Genomic DNA, 19,577 nt, shown 5'->3' with positions numbered 1-19,577 from the left:
TGTTTAATGCATAACACCTGGTAAAAATTTCATAGATTTTAACTGAATTTATTACATAACGATATTATTAGATTAATGGGAACGTTGAGCACACAAACTTTTGTCAAACAGAGCTGGGTGAAGGAAGTATTCATGCTGGAACTCAGATATTCCATCTTAAATGTTTCTTTCTATTCTGCAAGGTGTGTGGGCTTAAAATCTGGACTCTGTCAAGAGATGCAGAAAAGTTCTTTACTTGTCAAAGACCTACCTGAAAGCTCCCTCTTTGTACGGCCAGGGAACAGACAGCACTAATGAAACGTCAGCATCACTCTAAAATACTATTATTGTCCCTGAATTATACACTTTTCTTTTTACAATATAAAACAAATTTTAATTACAATACAATTATATGGTAGAGCCATAAAGCAGTAAACAAAGAACTAATTTGTGTTCCTTCTGCACTTATCATTCACTGACTAATTAGTTTCTTTCTCAGGTTCTGAGTGACTCTTATAAAAAAAATCTCCTGAGGATACAAAGGTTAATTTTGAAGTGATTACAAATATTCAGCTAACATTATAATTAATAGTAATACTTAAAGCACAGCAGTCATCTCCCATCCCAGTAAGGAACATTTGCTAATTAACCAGACTATTGGCATTATTCAGGATATTTAACTTTACACTATTCAATCAACTTGAGCTCATGAAGCTGAATAATACCTCTTTAAACTGTGAAGCTGATAGAAAGGTTAAACCCCTTCAAATGCTTAAGCATATAAACAAATAAATCATATACTTATGTACTTAATTTCATCCTGACAGATCCCCAAACACTTCAGAAAATACTGTCTGGATCACACTGTTACATGGATATAAATATTCCCTGGACTCACAAACATTTTACAGGTTAACAAATCAAAGTAAAATTAGTTCTAGGCCTGCAGATTCCAAAGAATAATTTATCCATCAGAGAAACTTATTTTTTTAGTAGCAACAGAAATGATTACAAAGTGAAAGAAACTATGATATTAGGCATAGTTTAATACAAAATATATTCAATGTTTTAAGATGGAAAATATTATATCTGGTTAAAATGAGTTGGAAAAATAAAGAAATTTGCTTATTTAGGGTAACTTACATGCATTTTATTGTAGTTCATGAAAAGTGCTATCGGAGTTTCTGATCACGGTCAGGTTAGGATACAGCATAGCCTTTTCAAATCTGGGGTAATTCTGTTGACCATAGACCAGACATGAAACAGGAAACGTTTGGTTCATTATGACATTCAAAAGTCTTGTGAATGAATGCAGGTAACCCTAAATACAAACTTTGCACTGAGAGCTGCTAGTGATTCAGCCTCGGGTGCTCAAAAGTCTTTGGCAAACAAAAGCATTGCAAATTCTCATTCCATATTAGGATTCTTGAAAAAGAAAAGCCTGTACCACCTACATGTTGCTGACCATTGCTAGTCTACATTCCTCATGGAAGAAGAAGGACTTATGATGCACCTGCTTGGATTTACAGACACATCAGAGTAAAGCAGACAGCGGATGCAGTCGTAATTTGTAGGTACTTTCTTAACAATCTGCTCAGTGTGTGCTTTGCAGAGAACTTGGCTTGTCTTTTCCCCTGACTATCTTTATTAAAATACTCAGTTATTTATATTTACTTGTTATCATTTCAATAACAAGTTCAAACTGGCACATTTTTATTTTCTTTTTATTATTTATTGTTTGTTGTTTGGAAAAACACATAGAAGGAATGAGTGTCAAAGGTTGCTCACAATAGTCTTTTTTTCCCTTTTTATGTCAGAATAAGAACTGGTCGTGAAATGTGTGCATGCTTGACTAATATGAATCTTATTGTAACCTTTGTGTGGAAAGGTCTTTTTCTGATTAAAAGCAAATCAATTTGAAAAGGTAATAATCTTTTTTAATGTCAAATAGAAAGACGAAACTTGGAATACATATTTTTTTGGTAACATTTTAAAGTTCAACCAGAAACTGCAGTAAAAAGAAGGGCTGCACAAAGCATAATTTTGTAATTTTTGTTATTTTTTTTCTGAACTCATACAGTGTATCTATTTTGTTCTTGTTTTTAATAAGTGCTTTTTTACACAGTCGTAAATTCTTGAGTATTGAGCAAAAATTTACATAATATGAAAGCAGAGGTTGAAACAGCGACTTAAAGAAATAATAGTGTTTGTATGCTAATTATTTTGCATGTTGCATACATATAGGAGGCATCAGCTGGAACCTGACCTTTTCTGTAAAACATGTTTTATATTATGCCTTTAAAACATACTGTATTCTTTGTTAAGAGTAAAAAAGGAAAAGGATTATTATTTCCACTGGAAATTAATAGTTTTTCTTGGGATTGAGGTACATCACTAAATTATAACTACTGAAATATCTCTTCTGTATGTTTGGAATTGCAATGTCTGGTGTCTTTTTCCTTAAGTGTAGAAGCTTCTATGGAGCATAGGAAATGGATATTCTTTAATTGGTGTTTAGCTTTGAAAAAACATAAGAAAGAAACTGCTATTCAGTAGAAGACCAAATATCAGGTTCTATAAGGCACTGCTTCTATGGGATAGAAAAAGAAATCTGTGTAGTAGGTGTTATTAGGCATCCCATTTTGAATCATCCATTAATATAAATATTTTCCTTTATACAGGCTGAAAAGTTTAGTTGAGAACATTTCTTAAATGTCACAGCTACAGGCATTAAGAGATTTGTGTTAACTTTTTAGGAAAAGGCAGAAACTTTCTTGAACAAGATTCTAGGGGTAGGTGGGGAAAAAAATGGATCTAAGATTTAGAGGACTAAAACAGCAAAGTCCAAAACTGTGATTAGAAAGTCCTGATTGCTTCTTGTAATTCTACAGCACAGAACAGCTTGGTAACCAAATATCCAACCAATACCTAATACCTGGCTGTACCCAGAAAATCAGCAAAGCAGTAACTACCTCCACAGAGCGCCCACCTAAGAGGTATCTCTGACTATGGATGATGTTAATAAGATCAGCTTGTCACGCAAAATGGCTGTGGTTCTTTTTTGTTTCTCCCAGCATAGGCAGTGGTAAAGATTCTATACAGGAAACAGGAGACAATTATTCAATTCTCTTCAGTTTCAGTGTGACCAAGCAATATTTTTCTAATTACTTTACTTTCTAAATTTTTTTTCTTTACTTTCTATTTACTTTAAATCTGGGCATATTATTTTATCCAGTCCACTGTTGCTCCGTAAATCCAGTTTTATTTTGCTTTTAATAGTTTGCAGGAATTGATTTATTGAGAATTACAGAAAAGAAGTAGGCCAGGTTGGTAATATTTTCCTGATAAGACATATATTTCAGAACTCTAAGGGCACATGAGAAGATTAGAGACATTTTCAGAGTGGTCAGGAGGAGGGGTGGGAATTGTTTACCACATGCTTTGAAGCAGTGAGAGGGTAAAACGCTCTGCTGCAGAAGTTGATATTGTATTTATTTGGCCAGGCTGTTGTATATATTTATGGAGCCCACAAGCAATATGATAACATGTTGCAATAAAGTGTTTGGAGCATCTAGAGTAATTATGTCATACAGAGAGTGAAAAATAAGCAAGATAACTTTTTCAAAATTTAACACAATTTCAGTGGGTTGAAATGCCATACCAAAGCAATAAGACTATAGTATTAGGCTGTATTAGACTGACAGTAACAATAAGCATGACATGCTAACGGAGATTTAGAGGGTGGTTAAGGCAGAAAATTAATTGTACCAGGAGGCTTTCATTATTCCTATGCTGACTCTGTAACAAAAATTCTTGATGCGTACTCTACATTTTAGATCCCCTGAATGCTTACTTATTGGAAAAACTGGTCAGTTAGCAAGCAGGAGGAGACATGAGTCTCGATTTACTTTTTTTGTTGTGCACAGGACCTGCTTCTAGAATTGCTTCAAGCAGCTGTTTGGAAATCACTGTTGTAATGCATCCAATTCAACATCCCTGTAGGAATGGAAAAGCACATAAACCCAAAGCAGCAAATTTAACATGAAAAAAGACAAATACAGAAAAATGTTTATATGAGTTACATAGAAATGTAAGTGAACAAGTTAAAGATGGAGCTGAGAGGGTAAAATATTCAGAGGCAGCATAAAGTTTGTTTAAAAATTCTACTTTAGAGACATGATGAAAATATAAAATAATCAAGAGACTATGGAACAGAAGTGTTCATTGGGGTTAACAGTAGAGCAAAGGAAACCATTAAAAGCAGAAAGATTTTGCTTCTTTTGAAAAGTGGAAATCTTGTCTAAATGACAAATAATTTAAAAGAGGTTAAATTCTGACAGGTTAAAAAAAATTGTATTTTGTCAAGTCAAGACATATTTTGAGCTGCATCTCAAAAAGTCAAAAAGTGAGTTTAAAAATAATTTAAAGTTATTTTAAATGATAGGGTAATGATGTCTATAAATTAAGATGCTGCTGAACTACAGCCATTCTTTACAGGGAATGGATATTAAGAATAATATTAAATTAAGCTCATAGAAGAGATTTTAGAAAAAATCAATGCAATGATCAGAAAGAAATCACTAAGAGTGGATGACATGAAAGCAAAGAGAATGAGTTATGAAAGTGCTGGACTACTAATATTATGTACATCTCTCTGTTTAAATCAGCATTAACAGAATTATTGTAGATTCTTCTCTGAAAACATAAGGTCAAGACTCAGCTCTGCCCTGAAAATCTAATACAGTGTCAGGAATGATTAGGAAAAGAATTAAGAGGAAAGCATAGTTCTGAAAATAGGTTTATAAGACAATGATGCACTCAGCTGTAGAATATTGAATGATGCGTTGGCCAATCCATCTCAAAATTGATTCAGTAGAAGTTGAAAAGTTAGAGAGAATGTCTTTTATACAAAGAGAGATCACATGGACTAGAACTGGAAAAATAGTGAAAAGAGCTATGATTGAAATCCTAAATGGTATGCAGAAAGTGAATAGGGAATATTGACATAAAGGAAGGGGTGCCTGCACACGACTAAATTATCAGATATCGGGTTTAATATAAGTAAAAGGAAATATTTTTCATTTACATTGTGGAATTCCTTTCTATGGAGCCATCCACAGGCCAAAACTTCAAAGTAGGAATGAAAAATTTCATGGAGGGTGGGTCACTCTGTAGCTCCTAAGTCTGGTAGTCCAGATTGAACCTCCAGTTTGGAATCTCAAACTGCTAATTGCCAGAAGATGAAAATAAAGAGCTATTCTACTATTGTCCACATTTTAAATCATCTTCCTTCATGTTACAGTATTGATCATGAGTGGAAACAAGATGAAGCACAGGGAATTTTGATCTGACAGAATCAGGATCAGGATTGTTCTTACATTCTTATGATAATACACATGAAAAAAGATCCAGAAAATTATATGAAATAAAAAAAGGAAAATAGTTGGAAAAGTCAGAATGTTTCACTTAAAATTTTTCTGAAGAGAACTTTCTAATTCTTTTTTTTGGCTAGTAAAATTATTGCAACTTTTAAAACCATACAGCAACAAGTACTAAATATTTTAATTTTTATTAAGGGCATTTTTATTTGAACACATAATTATGCCAGTATCTCTAAGTATATTTAACTTTAAATTTAAAATTTTTTAATTAATTGGGAAAAAGCTTTTTAAAATTTCATTTAGTGTATGTCCAGTGGTTTAGGAAAACAAGACATTTTGTTGGTGTCAAACCACTATTACTGAACTTTTTCCAGTGACATTTTATCAAAACTGTGGAGTGCCTGAAGAAGGATGAGCCAGATGTATTGTTAAAATCTGTATTCTACAGATGTGTTATCCTCCTGAATTTGGCTCACCCTTGGCTTTGGAAAGTTTCCCATCTGTCTGGTTCTCATTTGGATTGTGAGTCGTACATTTATAAATTGTTTATTTTCATGCAGATGAAAATCTCTGTGTTTGCACAAGTACAGTTTCTACATTTGCCGTCACCCTTTGACTTCCACCAGCTCAACCTGAAAATTATTTCTGTGTAAGAGAAAGCAGGAGAAAATAATCATTATTTCTCCATGTGAAAGCAAGGAAGCATGGGATATTTGGCCATTGCTGAATGACTGAAAGGGGCGTATAAATAAAACTCACTGGCAAAGTTGCTTGTATTTACTACCATGCCCTGATTGTCCTCTGACGCTCTTTTGCTCCTCATTTTCATTTCTTTTAGTCTGATGGTGGAATTGAATTGATCTAACAAGAGAAATCTGTCCTGTGAAAGCAGGAGACAATTATTTGTTGCAAGGTGCTAACTAATATTACAACAACTTTCTGCCAGCTCTTGGGGAAGCAGGAACAGTATACTGCTAATGTATTATGTGTGTGGCTTTTAAGATCAGCATCTTGTGTTATGGTCTGAGAGTACAACAGGTTTCAAACAGCAGTGAAACAACACCATTTTCTCCTGCAAAAGCAGGATGCACTTACATAATTCCAGGTATTAAATCACAATAAGAAGCTGTTATTGGAGACATATGAGAAGAGTAGATGTAAGCTTCTTAGAGGTATAATATGGTGTAAAAATCGTTTGTTGGCACAGGGAAGCTTTGGTATCAGTGGGAAAAAAAAATCTCTAAAAATGGGAAATTGTCATCTTGAGCTAAATGGAAAATCAAATAAGACAGTTCTCAAAGGAATTACAGAAAGTAAAAAATGTGTTCAGCAACTAGCCTGCTAAAGTGAGTTACAGTGTTTATTTTTCCCTGTTTTTTTTTCCTAGATGATCAGAGGGATCAGTTTAGATGCAGGCTGCCTGTCTGAGAAATCATGTCTGAAAATGGCTTCTGTGGAGGTGGGCTGATTGTACAGGTTAGACTCAGCCAGGTAGGAATACGAAGAATGCTTTGTGACTTGGCCCATTTGACACCTACTACTGTACCAGTCTCAGAGGTAAAATATACTAAGAACATCAGCCTGAAAAGGTTGTTTTGCAATGCATATAGAAGGAAAGAGGGAGGGAGAGACAGAGAGGGGGAGATCACTTGTCTGTGTGAAGGCTGAGGTGTAAAATATAAAGGCAATTTATGTGGAAAAAAAAAATCAGGGAGAAACACTCATGCTACTTCTTGGATAAAATTCAGGCTTGAACCAGGACTAGTTCTGAATACATCTGGGGTATACATAAAGCCGTTTACACCTCAGTTGTAATCTTCTGCTGTGGACATAATTTCTATAGCATATGCTAATGCAGCCCACAATGTTTGCATTTTGTTTTTTGTCGGAGTCCCCAAGCGTCTGATGAAACCATTACACATGCTAAAAATAACATAACCAAAAATACTTCACTTTTGTGGGTCTGCCCCAAAATATTATTGCTTAGTTGTTTATGTGCATTCACAACTCCAGTCTAGTATTCCAAAGAGTTATTATCAGCTCCTCCATCTATCCAGCAATTTCATACCTTCAGTCTTCCTTGTTTTCTTTGTTTTTTTACACTCTTTGTTTATCACCTGTTAAAAATATTTAGTGCTGTTGAGAGGAAGACAGGTAATGTATTTTTTCTTTATAATGTTGGGCAGGTTTTGTTATTAATTTTTCGTAGATGTTTCCTTCAATATTTTTGGGAAATATTTTTAAATTAAGTATTTTTAAAAGTAATTTAAGTAATATTTAACTAATTGCTATGAACTGATCTGTGTATATATCTATAATCTATTAAGTTCTTAAAGAAGGAGTCTTGGAAGAATGGAATGATATTTTGCATCATATGAGTTTGTTGTAATGAACAATATTTTAAATATATGCATTAAACTTTACTGCAAAATAATTTCTGGGTTTGTTCTTTAGTTTGATCCTAAAATTAAAAATTTAAAAGGAAATGAGCTTAAAGGGAAAAAATATAGAAAGAGAGATATATACATAGAAGAGTTAATTTTTCACTCTTCATTCTATTTTTGAATTTCCTTTCTGACTTCTAGTTGACAGTAGATTTTGTTTCTCCTATTCTTGTTTTTCATTCAAAAAAACAGGAAAGTTTTTCCAAATTTAGAAGAAAAGAAGTGCATTTTGATGAATTCTGAATGATCTCCCATGAATACATGATACCAATTTTTGTCTCAGCTTAAGAATGGATATAGTCATAACGAAGCATTTTGTACTTAATAAAGTATTTGAAAACTTTCATGTTACATAATATAACAACCTGATTTCTTTTTTCCCCAGATTTGGATAAAACCTGTTTCCAATTTAAAATTTAACACTGGCTGGAAGCTTAAGCAACCTTTTCTGGGTCCTTATTGGCAGGGTAAAATTTTTGCTATATGCATTATACCACTTTTGACTATTGCTGCAAGGCAGTACAGTGAAGTCATCACCAAAGATAAAGGAAGGGCAGAACTTAGCTCAAACCATTAGTGTTGGACCCTGCTTGGTCCCCACAAGCAGGGTCAGTGGTGATGCCAAATGGATGAGGCTGCTGCTTGGATCACTAAGATGGCAGCAGTAACCAAGAGCTATGAGACAGGTTACTGAAAGAGATGACCTTTGCTGTGGCTGTTTTTATGTAATATAGTTATAGGAGGGGAAAGTGGAATTGAATTAAAGTTTGTGCATTCTGCAGTCTTGACAGAAAGTCCATCATACTGATATCCATAAATGCATTTTGCATCAAAAGAAGCAGAGTACAGATTATCAAGTATTGCACAGTTTTAGCCCATTTACTTAAGTTACAATAAAGTTTGAAATCTATATTTGCAATTGTAAATCACTGTGAAATTTGGGTCGGATCTCATGGATGTGGACAGCTGGGGGACACCTAGGGAACAGTTTAAATTAGCACTGCAGTTCATAAAGAATGATATATTAGCTAAGGATTTTATATTACAATGAAATAAATTGCATAAAAATGTGCTATCAGTCAATCATACCAACGGGGAGAAGCAGACCATGTGCTAAATCAGTCTAGCCATTTGGGCTGGTAAGCACTGACTGCATATGTTGTTATAGAATATAGTTTCATGTATTCCTGATGCTGTGAATTCAGTGCCGGCTGAGTAAATCATACAAGCTTCAATTAATGAGTAGTTTGAAGATGCTCTGTTCTGAGTGTTTTGTAATAGCTTAAATCTGAGGTGACCAATTTCCAGTCAAGAATGCTACTATCCAAATTTAAAAAGAAATGTGACAATGTCATAACCAGAGTGATATAACAGAGAATGTTATATGACCTTTCTCAGCAAGGGACTATAAGTTTTATATACAATGGAGCAATAATAATAGACTTCCTCAGCCAGACATGTTGGCAGTACCTGTATGTTCTGCAGGTATTCTCTGTCTTTTTTACCTCAGCCTGGGTTTGATGTGAGCTGCAGATCTTCCCCATGCCCCAAACATGACTAGACAATAGTGGAAATCATGAATTACATTACCTAAATCATGCAAAACTAGATATCCATAGCCTAACCTCAGTCCTGTCTCACAAAATCCTAGAGCAGCTTTACGTGAATCATAGAATCACAGAATTGTTTAGGTTAGAAAACACCTTTAAGGTCATTAAGTCCAACTGTTAACCTAGCCAAGTCCATCACTAAATCATAGAATACACACAGAATCGTATAGGTTGGAAAAGATCTTTATGATCATCGAGTCCAACCGTAAACCTAACACTGCCAGTTCACCACTAAACCATGTCCCTAAGCACCACATCCAAATGTCTTTTAAATACGGCCAGGGATGGCGACTCAACCATTTCCCTGGGCAGCCTGTTCCAATCCCTGACAACCCTTTCAGAGAAGTAACATTTCCTAATATCCAGTCTAAACCTCCCCTGTTGCAGCTTGAGGCCATTTCCTCTCATCACTCATTACTTAGGAGAAGACACAGACATCCACCTTTCTACAACCTCCTTTCAGGTAGTTGTAGAGAGCGATAAGGTCTCCCCTCAGCCTCCTTTTCTCCAGGCTAAACAACCCCAGTTCCCTCAGTCGCTCCTCATAAGACTTGTTCTCTAGACCCTTCACCAACTTTGTTGCCCTTCTTTGGACACACTCCAACAGTTTTTCTTGTAGTGAGGGGCCCAAAATGGAACACAATATTCAAGATGTGACCTCACCAGTGTTGAGTACAGGAGGACGATTACTTCCTTAATCCTCCTGGCCACATTATTTCTGATAATCCAGGATGCTGTTGGTTGTCTTGGCCACCTGGGCACACTGCTGGCTCATATTCAGCTGGCTATTGAACACCACCTGCAGGTCCCCCTTCCCCAAGCCTGTAGCGTTGCATGGGGTTGTTGTGACCAAAGCGCAGGACTGAACACTCAGCCTTGTTGAATCTCATAAAATTGACCTCAGCCCATCAATCCAGCCTGTCCAGATCCCTCTGCAGAGTCTTCCTACCCTCAAGCAGATCAACACTCTCACCCAACTTGGTATCATCTGCAAACTTATTGAGGGTGCACTCGATCCCCTCGTCCAGCTCATTGATAGAAATATTAAACAGAACTGGCCCAAGCACTGAGCCCTGAGGAACACCACTTGTGACCGGCCACCAACTGGATTTAACTCCACTCACCACAACTTTTTGGGGCTGGCCATCCAGCCAGTTTTCTACCCAGCAAAGAGTACACCTAGCCAAGCCATGAGGAGCCAGTTTTTCCAGGAGAATGTTGTGGGAAATTGTGTCAAAGGCTTTATTAAAGTGTAGGTAGACAATATCCACAACCTCTCCCTCATCCACTAAGTGGGTCACCTTGTCACAGAAGGAGATCAGGTTAGTCAAGCAGGACCTGCCTTTCCGAAACCCATGCTGACTGGGCCTGATGACCTGGTTATGCTATATGTGCTGTGTGATGGCATTCAAGATGACCTGCTTCATAACCTTCTCCAGCACCGAAGTCAGGCTGACAGGCATTAAGTACCTCAGCCTTTTCTTTATCCTTTGTCACTATGTTTTTTCCCACATCCAATAAAGGCTGGAGATTCTCATTAGTGCTCCTTTTGCTGTTAATGTATTTACAGAAGTATTCTTTATTGCTTCTTATGGCAGTAGCCAGATTAAGCTCGAGCTAGACTTTGGCCCTTCTAATTTTCTTCCTGCATAAGGTCACTACACTTTTGTAGTCCTCCTGACTTGCCTGGCCCATCTTGCAAAGTTCATATAAACTGTCTTTTTTTTCTGAGTTCCAGCCAAAACACTCTGTTCAGCCAGGCTGGTCTTGTTCCCCACTGGCTCATCTTTCAGCACATGGGGACTGTCTGCTCCTACATGTTTAAGACTTCCTCCCTGAAGAGTGTCCAGCCTTCTTGGATTCCTTTTTCCTCCAGGGCTCCCTCTCAGGGGACTCTCAGGCCAAAATCTGTCCTCTGGAAGCCCGAGGTGGAAGTTCTTCTGGCCTCCTTTTTACTTCTCTGAGAACCAAAAACTTGATTATTCCATGGTTGCTATACCTAAGATGGCCTCCAACCATCACATCATCCACAAGTCCTTCTCCGTTCACAAGCAACAGGTCCAGTGGCGTGTTTTCCTTAGTTGGCTTACTCCTCAGCTGTGTCAGGAATTTAACTTCCACACAGTCCAGAAACCTCCCAGTCTGTTTCTGCTATGCTGCATTGTACTTCCAGCAGACATCCAGCAGATTGAAGCCCCCTTGACAAGGGCTACTGATCGTGACACTTCTCCAAGCTGCTTGTAGAATAATTCATGTGCCTCTTCATTCTGGTTGGGTGGTTGTCCTAGTTTCACCTGGGATAGAGTTAATTTTCTTCTTAGTAGCTATTATGGGGCTATGATTTGGATTTGTGCTGAAAACAGTGTTGATAATACAGGGATGTTTTAGTTGTCGCTAAGTAGTGCTTACGCAAGTCAAGGACTTTTTCAGCTCCCCGTGTTCTGCTAGGTGCACAAGAAGTTGGGAGGGGACATGGCTGGGACAGCTGACCCCAACTGACCAAAAGGATATTCCATACCACATGACATCATGCCTCGTATATAAAGCTGCGGGAAGAAGGAAGGGGGGGACACATTCAGAGTGATGGTGTTTTTCTTCCCAAGTAACTGTTATGCTTGATGGAGCCCTGCTTTCCTGGAGATGGCTGAACACCTGCCTGCCCATGGGAAGGAGTGAATGAATTCCTTGTTTTGTCTTGCTTCCACGCGCAGCTTTTGCTTTCCCTATTAAACTGTCTTTATCTCAACCCATGAGTTTTCTCACTTTTACTTTTCTGACTCTCTCCCGCATCCCACCAAGGGGGAGTGAGCAAACAGCTGTGTGGTGCTTAGTTGCTGACTGGGGCTAAACCACGACTGTGGTCTGTAACAGACTCCCACCATGATATCACAGAATCATAGAATCATAGAATGTCCTGAGCTGGAAGGGACCCACAAGTATCATCAAGTCCAACTCCTGTCCCTGTACAGGACAACCCCAATTTACACCATATCTCTGAGAGCATAGTTCAAGTACTTCTTGAACAGCCTCAGGCTTGGTGCTGTGACTACCTCCTTGGGGAACCTGTTCCAGGGCTCTACCACCCTCTGTCTGAAAAACCTTTTCCTAATACTCATCCTACACCTCCTCTGGCACATCTGGCTGCCATTCCCTTGGGTCCTATCATGGCCACTTGAGAGAAGATATTGGTGCCTGCCCCTCCTCCTCCCCTTGTGAGGGAGCTGTAGACCGTGATGAGGTCTCCCCTCAGTCTCATCTTCTCCAGCTTTGTGGACTTTATCTGGACATTCTCCAGTAACTTCATATCCTTAAGGTAATGTGGCCTCCCAAACTGCACACAGTACTTGAGTACTCTGCACCAGTACAGAGTAAAGTGGGACAGTCAGCTCCCTTGATTGGCTAGCAATACAGTGCTTGATGCACCCCAGGACACGGTTGGCCCTCCTGGCTTCCAGGGCACCCTGTTGGCTCATGTTCAACTTGCCATCGACCAGAACCCCCAGGACCTTCTCTGCAGAGCTGCTCTCCAGCCTCTCATTCCCAAGTCTGCATGTATATCCAGGGTTGCCATGCCCCAGGTATAAAATCCAACACTTGCCTTTGTTAAACTTCATACTCCAGCTCTCTAGTCTGTCCAGATCCCTTTGCAGGGCCTCTCTGCCCTCGAGAGTGTCAACAGCTCCTCCCGATTTTGTGTCATTGGCAAAATTATTTAGTATTCTTTCAAGTCCTCTATCCAAGTCATTGGATCCAAGACATATCTGTCTTGTTGGCCTTCCCCCTGATTCTTAACCATAAACACTCAGCTCTATCACCACCATCATTTAGCTCTACACAGTCCAAACACTCCCTAACATTCAGAGCAACCCCACTACTTCTCTTGTCTTGCTTATCCCTTCTGAAGGGTTTATAGACATCCATTGCAGCAGTCCAGTTATATGAGTCACCCCACTATGTTTCCATGATGGCAACCATATCATAGTTTTCCTGCTGTACAACGGCTTCCAGCTTCTCCTGTTTATTGTTCATGCTGCATGCATTTGTGTAGAGGTACTTCAGTGCGGCTATCTTCAGTGTCACCTTCTTAGAGTAATAACCCTTAATTCCTTTGAGGTGTTTCACTGGCATTCCCCTCTTGGTTCCTATTACCTTGGTAGCCCCTAGCTTATCTCCGTACAACTTCAACTGTGCTCCAGTGAAGCCAGCGCATCCCAGAGACTCAGGGCGAGTGCCCTCGCTAGCACCCCATCCCTCTAACCTTGGCATGTCATCCCTCAGCTTCTCTCAGAAAAGCCTGATATTAATCCCCTCCCCTTTAAGGCTACCTTAAAGCTCCGTCAATGAGCCCTGTGAGCTCAGGAACAAAGACCCTCCTTCCCCTTTGAGAAAGGTGAATTCCATCAGACGCCAGCAAGCCTGGTCCTGTGTAGGCTTTATCAAAAAACCCCAAACTGTGGTGATGGCACCAGCCACAGAGTCATATGTTAATAGGCTGGGTGCATCTGTTCCTTCTAGTATTGCTGCCCGCAACTGGAAGGAGAGAGGAGAAAATAACCTGTGCTCCAGAGTCCATTACTGGATGTCCCAAGGCCCTGAAGACTCTTTTGATCGCCTTTGGACAACTATTGAGCAGAAGACATGTTTGAATGCCACACTGGAGAGGTTGTGATGGAGGGGAGCAGTTTCTTTTTACTATGCTTTAAAATCTTTTTTAAAGCAGTGGAAGATGCTCCTTGAAATGAACAACATATTAGAAAAGTCTTATTTTGACATATGTGGATGTAAATTAAGAATTTACACTTCCTGTTATTTATAGTAAGGACTTGATTATTTTTTAACCTGACCTAAAACCTTTAATAAAGGAGAATCATATATAATTTCTAAAAGGTAATGATCCTAAGCAATGCAGTGGCTGCAGAATGAAATAATGGAAATTATTTAAAGTCAATGGCAATTTCCTTAAAGCCATTCTTTAAAGGGATTGAAACTTTCCATAAAGGGATTGAAGTCAGTTCCTTTTCCTTTATTATTGTACCTACCAACACCCAACAGCCTGAAATAGTGTTGCACACTCTATACTATTAAAAATTATTTGTGTGCTGGTTTTGGCTGGGACAGAGTTAATTCTCTTCATTGTAGCTGACAAAGTGCCGATGGCACATTGATGCTTTAGTTGTTGTTAACTAGCGGCTCAGTGTCACCAAGTAGCACCTGTAGTAGTCAGGGACCTTTCCAGCTTCCCATGATCTGACACATGTGCAAGAGACCAGGAGGGGAGGGGCCACAGCCAAGACAGCTGACCCCGACTGGCCAATGGGATGTTAATTCCATACCATGTGATGCCATGACCAGTATATTAACCGGGAGAGTTGGGGGGGGGGGGGTGGGGGGGGACGGGTACTGGGGGTGTCAGTTTGGTTTGTGGCTGTGAAGTGTGCTATTTGTTTTGCTTGTTCATTTCCCCTTCCTCCTGCCCTGGGTTTCCCCTCTCTCTCATTATTTTCCTTTTCAATGTGTTATTATTGTTGTTGTTGCTATTTTATTTTAATTATTAAACTCTTCTTATCTCAACCCACGAGCTTTACCCTTCCAATTCTCTCCCCTATCCCGCTGGTGGGGGAGTGACCGAGCAGCTGTGTGGGGCTGAGCTGCCGGCTAAACCACAACATTTGTTACTGAGAGATATCTGATATTTACTGTTCTAGATCAAACAGAAATAAGAGCACACTCATTCTGTAATAATTGTCCATATGTTTTTGTACAGTAATCTTTCCAGTCTTACTGAAAAGTCATGTCTATTTTGGTTCAACAGAAATTTTAAACATCTACACTATTAAAGATAAAGGAGTTAAATTATGAAAGGAAGTACACACTGTTCTTGGATAAAGCTGTTCCAAATGGCTCTTTCTCTTCAAATGGTGTCTTATCATTTCCTTATGTACTCTGCTCATTATATTCCTTTGTTATGCTGCTTTCTGAGATTTTAAACTCTGCAGACAGACTGTCTTTTATGTATATGAACATATGATAGGTGCCTCATGACTGTCATGTCTGGCAGGGGCTCTAGAACATCCAGCATGATGTTTGTAATAATTAGTATTTGTAATAACAGTGCTAGCAGTAAATATATACTACATTCACTTTATGAATTGAAAAGGACAATAATCATTGGAAGTTTCTTTGATATTTCATGCATAATGTGGAACCCTAACTACTATCTATATCAAACTAGATATAAAATTATGAGTTTCAGAACAGTTTGTGAATAAATTTCATTTATTTGGAAAACTTCCTTTGCCCTAGTTTATAGACTTTTTCTTGCCTTGTCTGTGGGACACAGTTTGGTAAAAAGGGAACATCTTGTTTAGGCCTGTCAACATTTGAAACACAAGCGTTAGCACCTGTTCACATCTTTTGTAAACATATTTGATATAATTATAATACCATATGTTACCAATGGTTGACAAAATATGGTTAATACACAGTACTAACTCCAGTCTTCTTATGCCACTTAAGTGTTATACAGTACTTAGCAGGGTTTCCCTAAACATTGACAAGGGTTTTTAGGCTTCTGGGACATATAAAAGATGTAATAACAAATACAAGAGGACTATTTATTTAAATAGATGCTTCAATTAGCTCATTTTTAAAAGTATTTTACTTTTTACGTAACAGAGAGAGAATATTTTCCCATTACTAGATATCTCACGTACATGTATAGCATATATTCATGTTTCTACATGGTCCTGTAGTAGCAACAGTAACAAGTAAAAGGGAGTGCAAGCTATCAAACATGTTATGTATTTTTCTCTCACTAAACTGTTTTAATGTTTGTTTGCGTGTGGAGTTTTTTACAGTCTTATACTGCAGTAGTGGCTTATCCCTATTTAACTATAATCATGGGGTCTTGATCCTGCTGGGATCTTTGGTACCACACATTATAGAAGAGCTTCTAAGCAGTGTTCGAAATGGAAATTGTGAAGCAGGAAACCCCCTCTGCAACCCATTAGCTGCTGTCTCCTTGGGGGAAAAAGTGATGATATATACCTGCTGTGCTCAGAGAATTACCAGCAAGGTATATTGGTCTATATTTGCTCATACCAAAATGAATCTGAGGCTGCCTGAGAATAAATAGAACAAAAAGAGTAGCAATATAGGGAAACATTTGTGGAAAAGGAAGTTATGTCAAACTTCCAGAAACGCTCTGGTGAAAACTGGATATGTGTTTGGTCAAAACGTGATTCATTTGGAACTGATGTTTCTTGTGGACAAGCTGGATATGTGAAAGAATTTATAGATTAAAGCAAAAGGAGAGATAGTGTACAGGGTTACGGTTTTAGGACTTTTTTAACAGCTGAAACCTTGGACACTACTTCAACAAAGAAAAAGTTATTTCAGTAGACTTACTGGTGTTCTGTAACATTAAGAATATCTTTAAGGATACATATAATTTAAAGCTATGTTCAGGTCTGAAAAGCAGCAAGTATTTCCATTCTTCAGTATTTCTAATCATATGTCCAGATTAATACGAATGCCCTGAAAGAGGACGTGGAACTGTAAATAAAATAAAAAAACTCACCAACTTTTATCTTGACATAAGATGCAAGTTTTCCATGGATGCCTTTAATCTGACTGTCATCTTTTTTCATTCACAGTAGTAAGCCTGTAAAGAGCTCTGCCTCTGCAGTGAAATACTACTGTATAGAAAGAGGGTTATCAAAAAGCAATGTTTGCTTGTTTATTAAAATCCCCATCAACCGAATGTCAGTGCTTTTGAGAATGAAACATTTTTACTCTGAAGTCTGTGTCTGAGCAAATGGTTTCTATTAGATTTAGAAACGATAACTTCTCATGTCTGCTGTAATAAGTCTTTGTGCCTGTTTTTCCCTCTAAGGATAGAGAACTTTAGCAAAATTAAGAAAAAATAATATAAAACTGCCTAAGTACTGCTACCAAGTCTGCTTTAAGAAAACCTATCTGACAATATTCTCAAAACTCCCCATCAAAACCAACTGAGACTACTTTTTATCTATTAAAATATGCATTATTTATGCTAAGAGTCATCCTTTAGAATGTGCTTTACATATTAAGAATCACAAGTACATAAAGCCCAACTTCTGACAGTGGTCATCTCATTACAGCTATCAATAAGCAGCCAAAATGTCTTGCTTCCTCTGTAAATTCCATTTGAACATCAACCTGTGGGTAGGGGAATAGTTGTTAAGAGCAGTTTACATTGACGAAAGCTACTTATGGTCCAAAACACTGGAGTGAGATTTCAGAGCCTGACAAAACCAAAAACATGCAAACAAAGAAAAGTCTTATTATTATATGAAGAGCACTTAATGAAACACACGTTGATTTATTTTCACATCTCTTATGTAAGGGGAACAATATTGCCCTGTTAATGAAAACACTGCATTTCCTTTGTTCTTCTGTCCAGTTCAGCATCAGTTGGTCTACATTGCTCAGGTGAATGACCTCATTGCTTTCAACGTGAGGGTTGCTCATGTGAGCAAGGTTTCAAGACAAGGTTCTGTGTTTGTTCTTCAGTGTTTTAGGAAGGCTATCCTAGTAATTCTTAAACAACTGAAGGGACAGTTTATTTGTCCATACTGCAAAGGCAACCTTGTGGAGCTTTGAAGTCTGCAGCCTCTCTAACTTCAGAACAATTAGAATAGAAACATGTTTGGGACCTCATGTTGCTGATGTAGGTTTTATAGTGCCTGCACTTTAATCATCCAGCTCTCACAGGGAAGGAAAGATGATATTTTCCTTCTTAGATCAAGTATCTATGTTTTCAGTAGTCAGTCAAAGGGTGCCTGGGAAAATTCCAAGTTGTTAATCTGAGGCATCCATTTGGTGAGTAGGAAAGAGTTACTGTTTGAAGATCAGCTATTCTACACAAGTTATTCTACTGCAAGAAAAAAAAAATTAAATAAAAGATGTCTGCATATGCTATGGATTTAGTCTGGAAGAAAGGGCTAAGGTAAGGTTCCTAAAACAACAATGTCGTTTCAGTGTCTATCACTTGCTTCCTTTTCAAAATGATGTCATGGATCAGGCATCCACTAGAAAGGATCCTGTATCTTGCTGGGACACTTTGAATTGGGTCTGTAGGTTTGAGGTTGGTGTAGGATCCCTTTATCTTTTCTCTTTGTGATGGGTCTTGCTCTATTGGATGCACTTACCATGAAGACGACTGATATTTAGCCTCTGGACTATTGTGTTGTTTCAACTGGCTTCACCAGTTGAAAAAACTTGCTTTCCGTTACTAAATGTTTTGTTCCACAAAAAATGAAGGGCTGTTATTTTCCACACTGTTAATACAGACACGCTAGGCTCAGTTGTGTTTGGGGCTAACAGATCTAACAAAAGCACTGAATGTAAAGTTTTCAACGTTCACTATCAATCTCAAAAGCCTTTCCTATATTTAGGTTTATATATTATTAGGGAAAGAGTCTTTCACTAACTGCAGTGATGTGGATAATCCTCTCTGTTTATAACTATTAGATATATTTAGCAGGAAATTTTACTAATGCTTTCACTTAGTTAAAATCTGATAAATTTTCTATATAGCCTGCACTAAAAGTTCAGAATATCATTGTCCTCTGTCCTAATTAAAAGTGACTCTAATTTTCTGAGGTATCAATATTTTTGCTAATGGCATTCATTATTCTCACATTTTTAAATACCTTCTTTTATGTTGCAAGTATAAATCCTACTCATGAAATCGGTAGACAGTTTATTTACTTTTATGCTAAGAAACGACTGCAAGATCAAGAAGAGAGAGTTTACTGTCTCAGCAAGTATTTGCTTTATGAACCTCTACATGCAAAGAGGCAGTACAGATTTCAAAACATATTTGGTGAAGACAAAGAAAGCACCATATAAAGAGTAGAACTGAATAAAGTAGTTGAAATAAGACACTGTGGATAATTTCCACACCTAATCTGACTATGAGCTGAATATTCTTCACCAGGGTTTGACTGTCTTGTTGTGTCATGGTTTTAGCTGGGATAGAGCTGATTTTCTTCACTGTAGCTGGTACAGTGCTGTGCTTTGGACTCAGTATGAAAATAATGTTGATAACACACCGATATCTTAGTTGTTGCTGGGTAGTTCTTGTACTAGTCAACGACTTTTCCATCCTCTCATGCTCT

The 19,577-nt window shown here is 37.9% G+C and overlaps 1 long non-coding RNA gene across 2 annotated transcripts in view; it reads left to right on the top strand.

Annotated features, from left to right (window-relative positions):
- LOC135312767 (uncharacterized) overlaps window positions 1-19,577 on the top strand; it is a 492,691-nt gene that overhangs the window by 55,306 nt on the left and 417,808 nt on the right. For both annotated transcript variants that reach the window (XR_010372417.1, XR_010372418.1), the window contains exon 2: window positions 19,459-19,524. This is a non-coding gene — a long non-coding RNA (uncharacterized LOC135312767). The remainder of the gene's footprint in view (window positions 1-19,458; window positions 19,525-19,577) is intronic.

This window comes from Phalacrocorax carbo, chromosome 1 (genome assembly GCF_963921805.1).
Source record: "Phalacrocorax carbo chromosome 1, bPhaCar2.1, whole genome shotgun sequence".
NCBI classification, from domain to species: domain Eukaryota; kingdom Metazoa; phylum Chordata; class Aves; order Suliformes; family Phalacrocoracidae; genus Phalacrocorax; species Phalacrocorax carbo.
This window is presented reverse-complemented; position numbering and strand designations above follow the sequence as displayed.